Source organism: Zootermopsis nevadensis, unplaced genomic scaffold (assembly GCF_977971745.1).
Source record: "Zootermopsis nevadensis isolate Lab colony 2312 unplaced genomic scaffold, Znev_1.0 Znev_ptg000010l, whole genome shotgun sequence".
Classification (NCBI taxonomy): domain Eukaryota; kingdom Metazoa; phylum Arthropoda; class Insecta; order Blattodea; family Termopsidae; genus Zootermopsis; species Zootermopsis nevadensis.
In genome coordinates this window covers 19,459,179-19,475,111 of record NW_028259142.1, presented here as the reverse complement: position 1 = coordinate 19,475,111, position 15,933 = coordinate 19,459,179, and the positions used below count along the sequence as shown (strand labels likewise).

Sequence of the window (15,933 nt, the reverse complement as noted above, 5' to 3'; positions counted from 1 at the left end):
GCTAGTTTACCTTCCTCTTGCAACATGGCGTCGAATGATAAGATGGATAATGAAATTAAAATAACATTTTCCAGAATCGACTGAGGAAACCACGGACATCAATAAGGATATCCTGTGTCCGGGTCAACTTTAAAACTCAGCGGAGACGTTCATAACGGACTGTGTTTGGTCAAATATTATAAGCATTGTGTTCTGAAACATCTTCAATCAGCGTTATTCTCTGAGGGCAAGGCACCAAGATTCACACCCATACATAAAAAAATATAATTCCATATCGGAATATTTTAATCTTTGAGTTTATAGACAGAAATCGGGAACACAAAAGATTCTGAACATGGAAGCAAGCATTCGCCCAAAATTAATCTCCTCTTATTTTAGTCGTAAATCCAAATTTAACTTGTTACCACAGTTGTTAAATATTTTAACTGTGGACGTTCACAAAGGATGCGTTGGATTCCTTTATGTAAGGATTTTGTTCTGGAATATATAACCAGTTTTCTCTGCGTTTACCTCCAGACCAAATTCATTACTAGCAAATACCAGAAATTCTGTCTTCTTTCAAGATATGTTGTATGTCTTCACTAATAACCTATTCTAAACCAAATTCGAAAAACAATTTCCATGAAGAATCTCGCTTTTTCATACCATTCTGAATAGGAAATGTAATAGACATTGTTTAAAGACATTAATTGCCCTAATTAGTTTCACATACGAATTAAAGAGAATATTTAAAAAAAAATTATCTTACTGAAGTAAATAAATATGTTATGTATTGTCGCATTTTTCTCTCCAATATCTAATGAATATCGAATATGACAGAAGTCGATCGATTATGTGAAAAAATCCACACTGATAATCCTTCCTGGCCTTGAAGGATGCAATTTGTTTCGACTGCACGATTTTTTTTCTCTTAACATCGCCATCCCCACAGCTGACAAAGTAATTACTCCACGTATTAAAATATTGTGGGAATCTTCAAGTAATTTACCATTAAGTTTGTCTTTAAATATCTATAACGTCGCTGTTCTCAGTGTTAGTTTCAAGCTAATTAATTTTGTATTCAGATAGCCAGCTTTTAGTTTCTTCCACGTAAAAATGTATAATCAACTACCGTTTCAGTGTCCCCCTGTCCCATCTGTCTTCGTCTACTCTCATTAAATGAAATTTAATTATATTTCCCTAATTATTTGTATTCTGTTTTCAAAAAAAAAAAAACCTGGCCTATAGAGAATCACGACATTGCAAGTTGAATTTACTTTGCTCACGTAGTTCTAAAAAATCCATCGAAATCCCAGGTTCTGTGCAAAGTTTCGTAACATCCTTTTCCATTTTGATGAAATGTCAGCCTCCATCCCAAACTCCAAGCTGAAGGGTCTCCCCTTGTCGGAAGTCCGCGACCACTAATTAACACTTACAGGACTGTGCGCGTACGGTGTCGTGTCGCTTAAAATCGCGATGATGTCACTTCCGTTAGAATTACACAGTGAGACTGTGTTTATTCACACTTGCGCCGTGCTGCTACCGTGTCGCCACGGTGTGAATTCTAGCGACACGACACGGTCAGAGCACAGTCAGAACACGGTTCGCTGCCCACGGCACTCCAAGTGCGAAACAGGCTTAACTTAATTTATCCTCAGATGACCTCTGCTTTCGTAAACCAAAGAAATGCCTTTCCTTGGTTACAAGACCCCAGCGGCCTTAAAATAAAGAAGAAATATGTTAACGAAAATACAATATTTGTACCAAGAATAACAACAGGTAGATATGCAACAAGTAGCGAGATATCGGCCGGCATGGCTCCTATCAGACAAGCTTCCCCGTCGTGATCGATCGGTTAGATGGTAAGTACTGCGCCAGTCACACTTTCAATGAACCCAGGACCCGTCCTGTCTCATAACTAAGATGGCGTGTTAAAAAGTAATCTCTCCGCGTTCTTTTCTAAGAAACAAACTCACATAGCGACGTGATCTCAACTGAACTAATTCGATTAGACTTTTGTGCGGAAGTTTCATAATTCTACCACCAGAGTTCTCTAAATCAAGGACACGATTTCCGAGTAGAACAAACTGCGTGGATTTTTGACTGCAGACGATGTTGTACGCACTGACATTATAACTGATCGAATTAAAGTTGTTTATGGGCGCGATACGTCTTTACTGTTCATGCCCACGGCTTTCTGGGACGTTAAATACGCGGTGCATTAGGAAATCACGCCCACTCGAGGCACCATTAAGTCTGAGCCGTGCGTTTGGAACGTTGTAAAAACTTCAGGCACATACACACATTCCAAAGGATCGTCTTGACATTATATGAGGTTCTTCTCCAAATCAGTATTAATTCGAAAGCCTTGCACAAACGCACAAAGGACTGCAGAGATTCACCGACTGTGCTTCACTGTCCTGTACCAGCCACTACACAGACCACAGTTGGTTGCATCCGACTTCAATCTCTTCCGGATCTAAAGGTTCTACTGAAAGGACATCGCTTTGTATTACACGTTTAAATCAAGAATACGATGAAGATGTGGTTCCATCAACATGACGTAACGTAAAGTCCCATAACGTTGGCAGAAATATGTGGGCTGAGGAGGTAATTAGGGAGGGAGGTAATTGTATAAATCCGCTGGGGAGACCTAGACGTAGATGGGAGGATAATCTCATACGGGATCTATGGGAGATAGGAGTTGAAGGAGACTGGATTTTGTTGGCCCAGGACAGGGTCCGGTGGAGGGCTTTGGTTAATTCGGTGATGAACCTTTGAGTTCCGTAAGCCATCTGGTTGGTTGGGTCCACTATTTGGGAAGCCTGAGGGGAAGAGACCGCTGGGGAGACCTAGACGTAGATGGGAGGATAATCTCATACGGGATCTATGGGAGATAGGAGTTGAAGGAGACTGGATTTTGTTGGCCCAGGACAGGGTCCGGTGGAGGGCTTTGGTTAATTCGGTGATGAACCTTCGGGTTCCGTAAGCCATCTGGTTGGTTGGGTCCACTATTTGGGAAGCCTGAGGAGAAGAGACCGCTGGAGAGACCTAGACGTAGATGGGAGGATAATGTCAGGCGGGATCTATGGGAGATAGGAGTTGAAGGAGACTGGATTTTGTTGGCCCAGGACAGGGTCCGGTTGGAGGACTTTGGTTAATTCGGTGATGAACCTTCAGGTTCGGTAAGCAATCTAGTTAGTTAGTTAGTAATTGTACAAAATTACACAATAAAGTTCAAAGAAAATGCCCGTATTTGTTTCAATAAAATATATTTCTTGTACTATCCAAGCCTTCTTATGGGACGACTCTGTCAGTGTTCACACACAAGCAGGGAAATGAGTATGTTCTATTGTATAAACAGACGAGAGAATATCATTAAAAATTGTGAAACTGCGTCTGTATTTACTCATGACCTATAAATGATAAGGTCAGGAGAGTTGAACGAGGGCAAAGCGTATTCGATGTCATGGGTTTTAATTAGCAAAATTGCTTTTACATCCGCGGTAACTCAGAAGCAATTTCCATTCACAAAAGGCCAGTCACATGAGAAATAACTTTTACTGGCATCGTTAAACACCAAAATTACATCCTATTTCAGTCTCTGTTTTCCCAAGTCAGTGTTTATCAGCTGGTGGTCCGAGTACCGCTGAGTGGAAAATTACTATTTTACTACTAACAACTTGGCCATCAAACAGTTTGTGTCACACGTCTCACAGCCAAAGCCAATAAAAGTTACTTCTCCGTACTTTCGGTTACATACATCGACCTGATAATACGATAAATATTGAAGAAAAATAAATTACTTCATACATCCTTTGACATAATTCTCAATTACAGATGTTTGACATCTCTTCGATTTTAGTACAATACGAGGTGCGATCGGAATGTTTCAAGACTGCGCGTATAAAAACCCGTACACTTATCTCAGGTATTAAATTCATCCATCACCCTCGAAGTAGTTCCCCTGGGAGTAAACACAACGATCCCAACGCCGCTGCCAAGCCTGGAAGCATCCCTGGAAATCTTTCTTTGTCAGCCTGTCAAGCACCATCTGCGATTCTGCCTGAATCTCCTCTATCGTCTCAAATCTCCTTCCCTTTAGCTGAATTTTCATCTTTGGAAAGAGGAAGAAGTCACACGGCGAATAAGGAGGGTGCGGGATGACGGCCATGGTGTTTGTGGCCAAAAACTGCCGAACTTTGAGGGCGGTGTGCGCTGGCGCGTTGTCATGATGCGTCGCATGTGGAGTTCTTCCTTTAGAATCAGCTGACAGGTCCCATAGCCTATCCCAACAATGTCGCACAAGTCGTTGATGGTACGACGTCGATCTTCGTGAATGGCCTGCCGAATCTTCGTAACATTTTCGGGCGTTGTGCTCGAAGATGGTCGTCCAGAACGCTCGTCATCATCGACAGAGGTTCGGCCATTTTTAAAACGTGAATGCCACACAAAAGTTTGTGCATGACCCATTGCGGACTCCCCAAATGCTTGCTTTAGCATTTCATAGGTTTCCGTAGCCGTTTTGGCGAGTCTTTGGCAAAATTTGATGCACACGCCATTCCGAAATCGCAGGAGGGTCGGTGTAATGCACTACCAAAACGCCCGTAACTAAGAAACAAATGCTACTTCGATGATGCCGGCTGGCACACTGATTCACTATGAATGTAGGCCGCACCCCCTAGCGGCAGAAGCTCGTACTACATCCAGTTCGCCCTCTATTGACACAGTCTTGAAACTTTCCGATCGCACCTCGTATAATCACTACGATGGTTATATTATCAATACATTTGTTCAGACGTGCCGGTAAATTATATATTTCTATATTATTGTTTGCAATGTACAAAGAGAGACTCTGCTCTTTTACGGTCTGTAAATCAGACACGGAATAAATTTCCTACGCGTCTCTTATTTCCGTATCCACGCGACGATGAAAAAAAAGGGCAATGATTCAGTCACTTGACAACAGAGAAACCCACGAAGGTCATTCTCTTGTACAGAATTCTGGGTTCTGTGGTGACGGTGATGAAGGAATTTATTTATTCGTTCAACAGCTTTTCAACTACTCAAGGAAGGCAAACATTGATCAATAAGTAAACAGGATTTAATGTCAGCTTTCACTTCTCACGACGTTATTTTTAGGGAAAAAGCTTGGTAACATTCCACACGAATCTTACTTTTAAAAAATACCAACATGGCGGTCCTGCGGATACGTGAAAGTAAATTTGAGAAGTACACTGGCCTTTGATTCCATTTGAATTCGATTTTAGTTGACTTAATTAAAACACCCCTCCATCCTTATGAAAATGACCTTGTACCCCACCCTCTCAAAGACGTTTGCTCGTTCAGTCCCAGGAAACTCAAGTCTGAATCAGATTTTTTTTTTTATTATTTAGTGTTCTGTCTGACGACAGGTCAGGTCCATATGAACAGGATCCTTCCATCCTTTTCTCAGACTGGGACCTGTTCATATACGTTCTTGGCAGATGATCCAGAAGTGGTTTGCCATTGCCTTCTTCTGTGTGTGAATGGAGTAATTGTTGGGATGCCACGGAGGAAAACTCCGTGTTGCCTAGACCACGGCCTTGCCCAACACAAGTTATAAATTCGGGCACAGCCGGGAATCGAACCCGAGACCCTAGGATTACAAGGCCAGCGTTATAACCGCTAGACCACCTCATCTTATTATTATTTAGTGTTCTGTCTGACGACAGGTCCATATGAACAGGATCCTTCCATCCTTTTCTCGGACTGGGACCTGTTCATATACGTTCTTCGCAGATGATCCAGAAGTGGTTTGCCATTGCCTTCTTCTGTGTGTGAATGGAGTAATTGTTGGGATGCCACGGAGGAAAACTCCGCGTTGCCTAGACCACGGCCTTGCCCAACACAAGTTATAAATTCGGGCACCGCCGGAAATCGAACCCGAGACCCCAGGTTTACAGGGCCAATCAGATTACGAGTATAAAAATAACGGATGTTTTGTGGCGACTTAGCGGTTGTTATAATGGGCATTTGATCTGAGAATCGATCCTTCCAATCAGAATGTGTCGGAAAGAGAACGAATTTGTATTTAATGAACATTTGACCCTTGGTTCTTGAGATTTGCGAGCAACATTCTTACAATTTCTGACGGGTAAGACTGTTATAACTTCAATCCATTCGTGTTACGATACGCCATTTAAACCACAAAATGTACAGCTATCGTGTTACACGCCATGAGGCCTTTCTACTGCTCCAACTCACGGGTTCTTCATCTCGTCACTAGATGGGAGTAAGTGGACAGCGTGACGCTTCACTGCCATTGGATAGGAGGCTGGGTGGGCCCCACCGCTGAAAACGTAGCTTGTAACATTGTGTATAAATCTGGGATTTCTCTGACGATCGTGTTAATATTTTTAAAAATATCACTAATAATTGTTGCAAAGATGATAATAATAAATCACTGCATACTCCATGTAGCCATCCTTTGCCCATCAATAGAATACATTGATAATGAAAAATATTTTAATAATAAATAATAAAACTTGGTTTTCAAGGTGGGATCCCGATATGACCAGCTGGATATGCTGAGAGAGGGTTTCGTGATTTTCTAAGTCCCTCCGTATAAATAAATTGTTGCCAAATATGTCTTTTGCATTTGATTACGAACTAAAACCTTATATGCATTTTTCACGAAAGACGCTCCACCATTCTCTTCTTTGAAATCTTCCAAATAATATTTGGCGAAGATTACAAACAATATGAAAATCTGCTCTCTAACATTTTATAACATGCTAGTTGCCAATAGCCATTTCACCATCACCGCGTCCAGACGCTGTTAAATACACATATCCGTGTAGCTTTATAAAATGGTGGATATCACAACATACGCAACAGTTGGCAGCACTGTGGTGATCCCCGCGCATAATTTTTTTCTTTCGAATCACCCGGTACGTGTCGCCCCACTTCATGATGCAATTACTTAGCAGGCGAAACCTCAGCCTGTGACGTCATGATCAATGAATTAGTGGCCTCGAGTGCTGACATCTAGTGTGACGAATGGGAAGTACTCAGCAATTGAGTCTAAAGAATACGAGGCCACTGGCTGATAAACAAACTTCTTGTCTGCAAATATCAGGAATCTGACAGGACGAACCACCGACGGACAGAAATTTCTATTGAGGTATAACTGATAAATGTGGATCAAAAGATGGATGGCCCGACGTTGACAGGAAGTTGGAGAAATCTTTCGATGTCAAACGCGTAAGTCTTTGTTACACAACTGAATTTCTGGAAATTATTGAGTCTCGTGCAGACGTAGATGAGACAGAACACAGAACGTATAAAAACCTCACAGGTCTCTACAACTTTTATTCAAACCCTCTCAAGCAAATATTTCGCCAAATAACACCATAAATATATTTGCACTCTGAAAGTAATGTGGGCCACACGTCCTGCCAAACATGTAAATTGATTCACAATTTCAAAAGTAATTCTAAGTTTAAACAGGCCACAAGGAGTCATCCGTTCGAGCCGATGATGCTATTTTCTGTCCAAGATCGCACCAAGGTATCTGATACGACTCCTTCAAGTAATATTCTTATGAAATATCTAAAGTGTGAATAGATCATGGCGAAATTGGGGTCTACCGTTTCGTAGACAATTTCGCTGAGAAATTATTGACATCGACATTAATCTGAATTCCTTTAACCCAGTTTATAATACTTTTACGAAATTTAATTAATTATTCTTGTCCGTCTATACACAATTTAAAATTTAAAATTAAGATAATTAAAATATCGTGTGATGTTCCTTATCGATACATTCGATTTACATTTAGAACATCTTTTTATTACGACATGTTTCGGTTCTTAAATGAACCATCTTCAGGTGTATAAAAATTAAAATTATATAAACTTAAAACTTCATCGTAATTTCTTATATGCAACTTTTTTTATAGTTGTTTATCAGTTAATAGTGATGTTCACTTCCAGATTCCATTTTTTATATATTTGAAGTTGTTATAAATTTTATGAAATTATTTGATTGTTATGGAATTGGTATCAACAGCGCACGTCGAGACATAAACTCTATTTTTATTCTGTACAGACAGTAAGTCACTTACAGGAACGTCGCACAATGCAGGCTGTAACAGACTGCCTTGAAGGACTCTTGCCTGAATGCAAAGTCTGGCAGGTTTAAAATTTCTATAAACAGCTGTGAAGGCTCCGTTGTTTGCGTATTATACGTACGAGCTTAGCAGGTTTCAAAACGAGCCCAGTTAACCACGCTTCATCGTACGCCCTCTCAGTATCCTAAAAAAGGCGAGTATTATTTCATGATGATCAAACTCAAGGGTAATGCGTTCTATAATTTCCATTAATGTGTACTGTAAAGTGGACTCACTTCTCTGATTACACTGCACAGCAAAATCTTCGTCTTTTGTCACATGTGTTTTTAACGCCGAGTTTAAAAATTAATTCAATATTTTTCTGTCTCTCACCAATTTTTAGTGAATTTAAAATGAATTTTTGGACCGATTTAAAGATGTAATAATAATATCAAGACAGAAACTGCATATCTAACTCACATAAAATGTAGCAACTGTTAATTTACACTTGAATTTAGCCACTGACAGTGTCCATCAATAGACAGCCGATACGCCTGGCTACCTTCAATTGGTCTCGCTTCACCATCCCGGATATTTAGTGATGAACGCACGTCCCATGCTTATCGTTAAAAACGGCAAAGTTTTTTGGGGAAAGATCCACACGTAAGTCCAGAAAATAAATTTGTTATGACTTTTGTATACCAAAACTTCCGTAGCCACTGAGAGGTAAGTTTGCAACGTCATTTGCTGGCCTGATGTGTTCAAGGCAATTTGTAACCGCTGCTATAAACGTTCTCCAGGTTCCTCCATCATCTTAACTTATGGTTTCATCAGACACGTTATCTCTCATTAGTTCTCTAATTTTCGTGCAGATAAATTATTCCTGAAATGCACAACTACAGCTTTCAGGTATAAGCTGAGTAAAATATTTAAAATGATTCAATGGTTTGGCAAACATTTCAGATGCAGTCTCCAGGCCAAATCTGCAAATAATTGTGTGTTTTTGGCAAGTCTTATATAGGATTTACTATACGACTCGCAAAAGTACAGAGCCATCCTGAAGATGGAGACTGAAATGTTGCCGAAACAGATAATTTTAAACACTGGACGCGGCTCATAACCAAAAGTGCAAATCGTATACTTTACTCCAACCGCAAAAACTTAAAGGCAAGAAATATCTTTTCTTTGATTTGGAGTTCGTCAATCCTCAGAAAAATCTGTTTCAAGCAAGGAAACCCATTGATGTAACGAAATTTTTCATAAAATCTAGCTTAATTTTCAGTAGCGACATGGAAATATTTCTGGATTAATCATGTTGACTTTCGACTTTTTTCCTAGAATCAGAAGACAGCCATATTTATATTTGTTGCCGAGAACATGAAATCTCATCGACATGTCCTGAACATAAGCATGCAATCAGTGGCGTGTAGAACCACACAAAGCAACGAGAAGTAGGAATCAGAGCCAACTTCCTTCCTTCTTCTTAATCTAAATTCGTGTGTCCGAAAGAAATTGTGGCTGGTTGAAAAATTCTCTTGTCCTTTCTACAATCAACATAAACGACCAACTAAAACACAAATGTGCTAAAACTCTTATGGACAGGGTTATACTTAATTGCTGTAACATACAGTTCAGTGTTTATAGCGATAGTTTTTTCAAATAAAATAGCCACAGAACAGTCAATAACTTACTGGCGTGAAGTTAAATGGTAAAGAGAGGTTTTTGCCCGGGTTTTATAGCATAGTAAAGCTGCTACACTCCACGTAGGCGGTTCGGGTGGTGAGGAGTATAGCTCCTACTTATTCTTAACCTCACGTCACGCCCCGGCCACGTTTTACTCCCTCGAAAGGGCCCCGGTACTCATTGAATTGGAGGATGGGTGGACCCCAGAGCCGGTCTATACGGAGAAGCTACAGAAAAATCCTCTATCTCTGCCAGGGTTAGAACCCCAGTCGTCCAGTCGGTACTCGGCCACTATATAATGTCTGAGATAACCAGATTCCTTTATAGCATTACCAAATTTCCACTGAGTTTGTAAATAATTACATGGGATGGATGAATTATAAATTGTATGGGTGTGCAGAAAGGGGTATTTTAACACATTTGTTATAAGAATCGAACGCCAATAACAGTTTGCCTCCTGCCCGAAAAAAAAATTCACCTCTCTCTCTCTCTCTCTCTCTCTCAGAAATGTCAGTTCATTTTCAAGAAAAAAAAACCATACTTGTTTATTGTGATAACCACACATACACTCTACTTTCGAAATGCCAAAGTTATTGAACGTTAAAGCAGATGATACACAAGAGTTATCAGGAAGCTACAAAGAGATAAAAATCTGTTATGTGCAGCCAATGTTTTTCCTTTGACCCGACACAAAGCACCAGGCCCGGAGTGTAATTCGCCGTTCAAAGGGTCTGCGTTCTCGTACCTTGCACGTGACAGTCGCACATCCTATCAGCCCAAGTGTCACAGCGTGAATATATGAAACTATAATCAGGCTCAAGACGCTCAGTGAATGTTCATCAAATCACAAAGAAATTAGAAGCACTACTCCGAGAAGTCAAAACTATAAACTTCACTACCTTCAGAGGTATTGAAGCAGTAACCATCTATAAACCATCAGGCAACTTCTACAAGAAGGCACAATATTGCAGAATTCATAAAACAGCTTCGCTGTTCACTGTTATTTAACACAGCAAAAGGAAATCTGTTACATACATAATAATATAAACCTGCTTAACGTTTTGCTTTGAATCCGTATTGAAACTGAGTACTAAATTAATACGATAAAGCAAATCCGATTTGAACACAGTCATCCCTCAATCAAGACTATTGTTTACTGCGAGATATCCTACTGAAACAAATTAAGCATCTGTTTTCGTGCAGAATGGCCAACTATGACAAAGTAACGTACTCATTAAAAATACCAGATATAAAAATGACAACTCGTATTACTCGGCAAATTTTTCGTAAAATTATTCAGTATAAAATTTAATCAAAATTCTTTTCTACATGATGTCCGTATTCTAGGTTATAGCACCGTGTAATCAGGTTTAAGTATACCAACGTTTCAGACGTCTATGCTGCCTCCATCATCAGGGTGTTGGTAAACTTCTACCAGGCTACACGGTGCTACAACCCAGAAGAAAACCTGTAAAGTTACGAAAGCGCCTAAATGTATCAAACCAGTTCTACTCTTTTGGAAACACTTCCGATCGTTATTGATTCTTGCGCCACTTTTAACTAATGACACAATAGCAACACAGGTATACAGTGCTGAATTCAGAAGTGACAGAATTGGCGTACAGCGTGACAGATTTACTTTTTAGTAAATAAAATTACAAAAAAAAGCTCGAAATAGCAACAAATTTAATCACAGAATTCACTAGTATGACGATACAAGAGTTGTGTTCAGCTTGCCGCGAAATTCGGTGCCCACACGAAGACGAGCCACATTCAACTACGTCATTAAACAAGTAATGAGGGTGCAGAGAGAGGGCGGAAGCACTGGACGGACCACACCAGTTCCTGCTGGTATTCTAAATCCAGCGCCCCTACTTCCAGGCTTGTAAATATGCTGTAGATTAGTTTCCGCCTGACGGAAAGCAACCCAACTTACACGTATTTGGTGTATTGCCTGAGTGTGTAGGCGAAGTACAGAACGGGTAGCTTTCTTCAAAAGCGCGAGCGAATATTACGAAACAGCGGTGTGCATTCCAATCTGTCTGTTATCCGATGACACAAGAACACGTGTTGATTAAATGTTTTATCGGGATTTATTCATAAGCACAGAACAAAATTTTTCAGTCATAGCAGCCAAACGACGATTTGAAGGGAACAAGGTAAACAAAATATTATAAGAAGATTTCTGTCTTCTGGGTTTTGACCTGATGACGGAGGCAGTATGACCTCTGAAACGTTGGTTAACATCGACCAGACTACACAGAGCAACAACCCAGAAGACAGAAATCTTCAGACTCACCGCCCTGATGATGGAGGCAGTATGACCTCTGAAACGTTGGTAAACATCGACCAGACTACACAGCGCAACAACCCAGAAGACAGAAATATTCATCGCCCTGATGATGGAGGCAGTATGACCTCAGAAACGTTTGTAAACATCGACCAGACTACACAGCGCAATAACCCAGAAGACAGAAATCTTCATACTCTGATGACGGAGGCAGTATGACCTCTGAAACGTTGGTTAACATCGACCAGACTACACAGCACAACAACCCAGAAGACAGAAATCTTCATACTCTGATGACGGAGGCAGTATGACCTCTGAAACGTTGGTAAACATCGACCAGACTACACAGCGCAACAACCCAGAAGACAGAAATCTTCACACTCTGATGACGGAGGCAGTATGACCTCTGAAACGTTGGTAAACATCGACCAGACTACACAGCGCAACAACCCAGAAGACAGAAATCTTCATACTCTGATGACGGAGGCAGTATGACCTCTGAAACGTTGGTAAACATCGACCAGACTACACAGCGCAACAACCCAGAAGACAGCCATCTTCAGACTCACCGCTGTGAAAACCTCAAATCACACGAAATATAATAAATTTTGGAAAGTAAAGCTACAAATCCCAATGATGGTAGCAATACGAGACGTAATGGCAGAATAGCGACAGATGTAATGGAAAACGTTAAACTATCATTGCCTCGAGACACTGTACTAATACAACAGTACGCAGACTTTTGAACGCAATAAATTGTCCTATTTACAATTTATTCACTATACATTTCCCGTCTATATGCGAGATACAACGAACTGATATTTTTACGATTGCTAATATCACCACGCTGCACTCTGAAAACCCGACCTAAAACCATCTTTGTAGCAGACTGGAAAGTACGTGTCTACATACGCTGTCACGTGAATCCTTGTCTCTCGCGTCCAAAAACCATCATGGCGTATGGAAGGCGTGAAGGTATATCACTCAGACTTTGGCTCTAAAATTAATTTAAAATATCCTAAAGAAACAGAACATCTGTGTGTAAATATGATCCAGTAACAAGCTTAATGCAGTAGCCGTGATGAAACTTCGTGTTACATAACTTAGTTACTTTCTTTAGAAGAAAAAGAACCATAAACAAGGCCCTTTTACGACACAGCTAACAGCTGAATGTCATAAGGCAACTTCACAGAGACGTGCACACAATGAGAGTGACGTCACACTAAGATCACACGAGTTAAGACAATGGTGCAGCTGGTGGCGCAACCTAGCGTCAACACGACGAGACTCGATGCACATTTCGAATCCAGGCTAAGATGCCTGCGTCTTCATGTAATAACACGAGATGTGGTATGATTTTACAATGCAACAACATACAGTCTCTGCTCCATCTCAACGAACATGTACACACACACGTGAATGCAATCTAAGGATGCTCGCAGAATCTAAGGCACATTAAATGAGAGGATGTCATCTGTAATTCTGTCTCGAGGACCATTCACGTTTGCACCCACAACAGACAGGCAGACACGTGCCTTCTATCCATTCTCCAATCTCACTGCCATTTCAAATCCTTGCTCAGGATACAAGTAAAGCTGTCCCACTGTACGCCAAGCAGGCGCTTTGGGGGGGAGAGAAATATGGTCCTCTCATTCTTAACCTCGGCACTAGGTGGGAGCGACCGCGCTATACCCCCAGGAAAGGACCCCGGTACCCATTACATAGGAGGCTGGGTGGGCCACAGAGCCGGTCTGGACGTAGAGGCTGGAAGGAAAAATACTCTGTTAGGGATCGAACCCCGGTTGTCCAGTCCGTAGTCAATGTACTGACTGAGGTTTCCCCGGTTACCATAATTGCCCTATAGTTATAATATAAATCATTCTATACATAAACTATACTTACATAAAACCAAGACTATATATACGGGAACGACAGTGGAAGGATTAATGTACGGTTGCACTGATTCGATTCCACGAAAGTGTTTTGTTTCTTAATAGGATTAAGATTTTTTTAAAAAGGCGTCTTACACATTAAAGACTGAATTTTATTTTTTTATTTTTCAGATAAACATAAGCCTCCCCCCCCCCCCCACAAAAAAATCTTCAGAGAAAGAGTCGCCTACTTCCTGTTTCTTACGGAAACGATTCCCTCTGTGTTACCTGTCAAGAGAGGAAGACGTATTTTTATGAGCACGCAGTGCAACTGACTTCCTAACTCCTTCCCACAATCTTGCTGTCGTGGTTTAAATTGCTACAAGCAAAGTGTAACCTCGTTACGTCATGCAGTTTTGATTACAGTCTTGTCGCCATGATTAAAACAATCTGTTCCTGTATACGATGATACTCCAAATCTACAATTTTCGCATTTCATATATATAATCCACGGCGTATCACCTTGTCATTGTATAATTTATCTTAAGCTTATCCGCTATTGCAAATAAACCCCAGGCTGAAATATTCGGCGATAACGATCCATACACTAGGCTGTTCACAAATTACTCTTTAAACCTTTATATGATATGAACTAAATATCTCCCTCAGGTAATCCAGACATTATTGCTATAATTAACTTCGTGTTATAACAGTAAAAATTCTGACTTTTGTTAAATTCAGTAATTATGAAGTTTTGTCAGTCTAAAGTTATATATATATATATATATATAGTAAAGTAAAGTTTGTCCCACTATACGCCATGTAGGCGTTTGGGGTGAGTGGAGGTATAGCTCCTCTCTTCCTTGACCTCGGCACTAGATGGGGTGAGTGGTCAGCATCACGCCCCGGCCGGCTTTACCCCCGGGAAAGGACCCCTGTAGCCATTGTAGAGGAGGCTGGGTGGGCCCCAGAGCCGGTCTGGACGCAGAGGCTATAGGAAAAATCCTCTGCCCCCGTCGGGGATCGAACCCCGGCCATCCAGCCCATAGCTAGTCACTATACTGACTCAGCTATCCCGGCTCATATATATATATATATATATATATCCAAGTCGCCATGGATACAAAAATAAAATGGTTTTACTAAATAAAACTCAGCTTAAAGGGTGCTAACCACATCAAAGTCGGTATGAATAAATTTAAAATAAAATGTGTAACGCCTTATATCTATTATTCTAAAATTTAGATATATTTACGTGCAATAAGTTCCCAAATCGTTCCCACGTAGTTATTCAACAGGTACTATGGCCTGCTAGACGCAATATAGCATTCTTCCACGCAGTAGAGAGGCTGCTGGTATTACCTGTTACCAAGATTTGTAACCAGGAAATAGATATCCCCAATGAAAAACAAACAACGTCAAGAGATGCGAACCAGACGTGGCTGTAGCATTGAAAGAAAGAATGGCGTGCAGAACGTGGTCAGTTCTACCAACATTCAAGACTGCCTCAGCCCTCATCCACACGATTACAGGACCTGTGTCCCTCCACGTCTTTAAGTCAGCTTCTGAAACCCGCGTTCCACAAAATTTGACAAGAAACACAATAAATAAAACGTAATTATGAAGAATTAGTTTTTGGGTGCGATATACGAAGTGCGATCGGAAAGTTTCAAGACTGTGTCAATAGAGGGCGAACCGGATGTAGTACGAGCTTCTGCCTTTAGGGGGTGCGGCCTACATTCATAGTGAATCAGTGTGCCAGCCGGCATCATCGAATTAGCATTTGTTTCTTAGTTACGGGCGTTTTGGTAGTGCATTACACCGACCCTCCTGCGATTTCGGAATGGCGTGTGCATCAAATTTTGCCAAAGACTCGCCAAAACGGCTACGGAAACCTATGAAATGCTAAAGCAAGCATTTGGGGAGTCCGCAATGGGTCGTGCACAAACTTTTGTGTGGCATTCACGTTTTAAAAATGGCCGAACCTCTGTCGATGATGACGAGCGTTCTGGACGACC

The 15,933-nt window shown here is 40.9% G+C and overlaps 1 protein-coding gene across 3 annotated transcripts in view; it reads right to left on the bottom strand.

Moving 5' to 3' along the window:
- LOC110830589 (adenylate cyclase type 6) overlaps positions 1-15,933 on the bottom strand; it is a 189,567-nt gene that overhangs the window by 123,016 nt on the left and 50,618 nt on the right. The window lies entirely within an intron of this gene.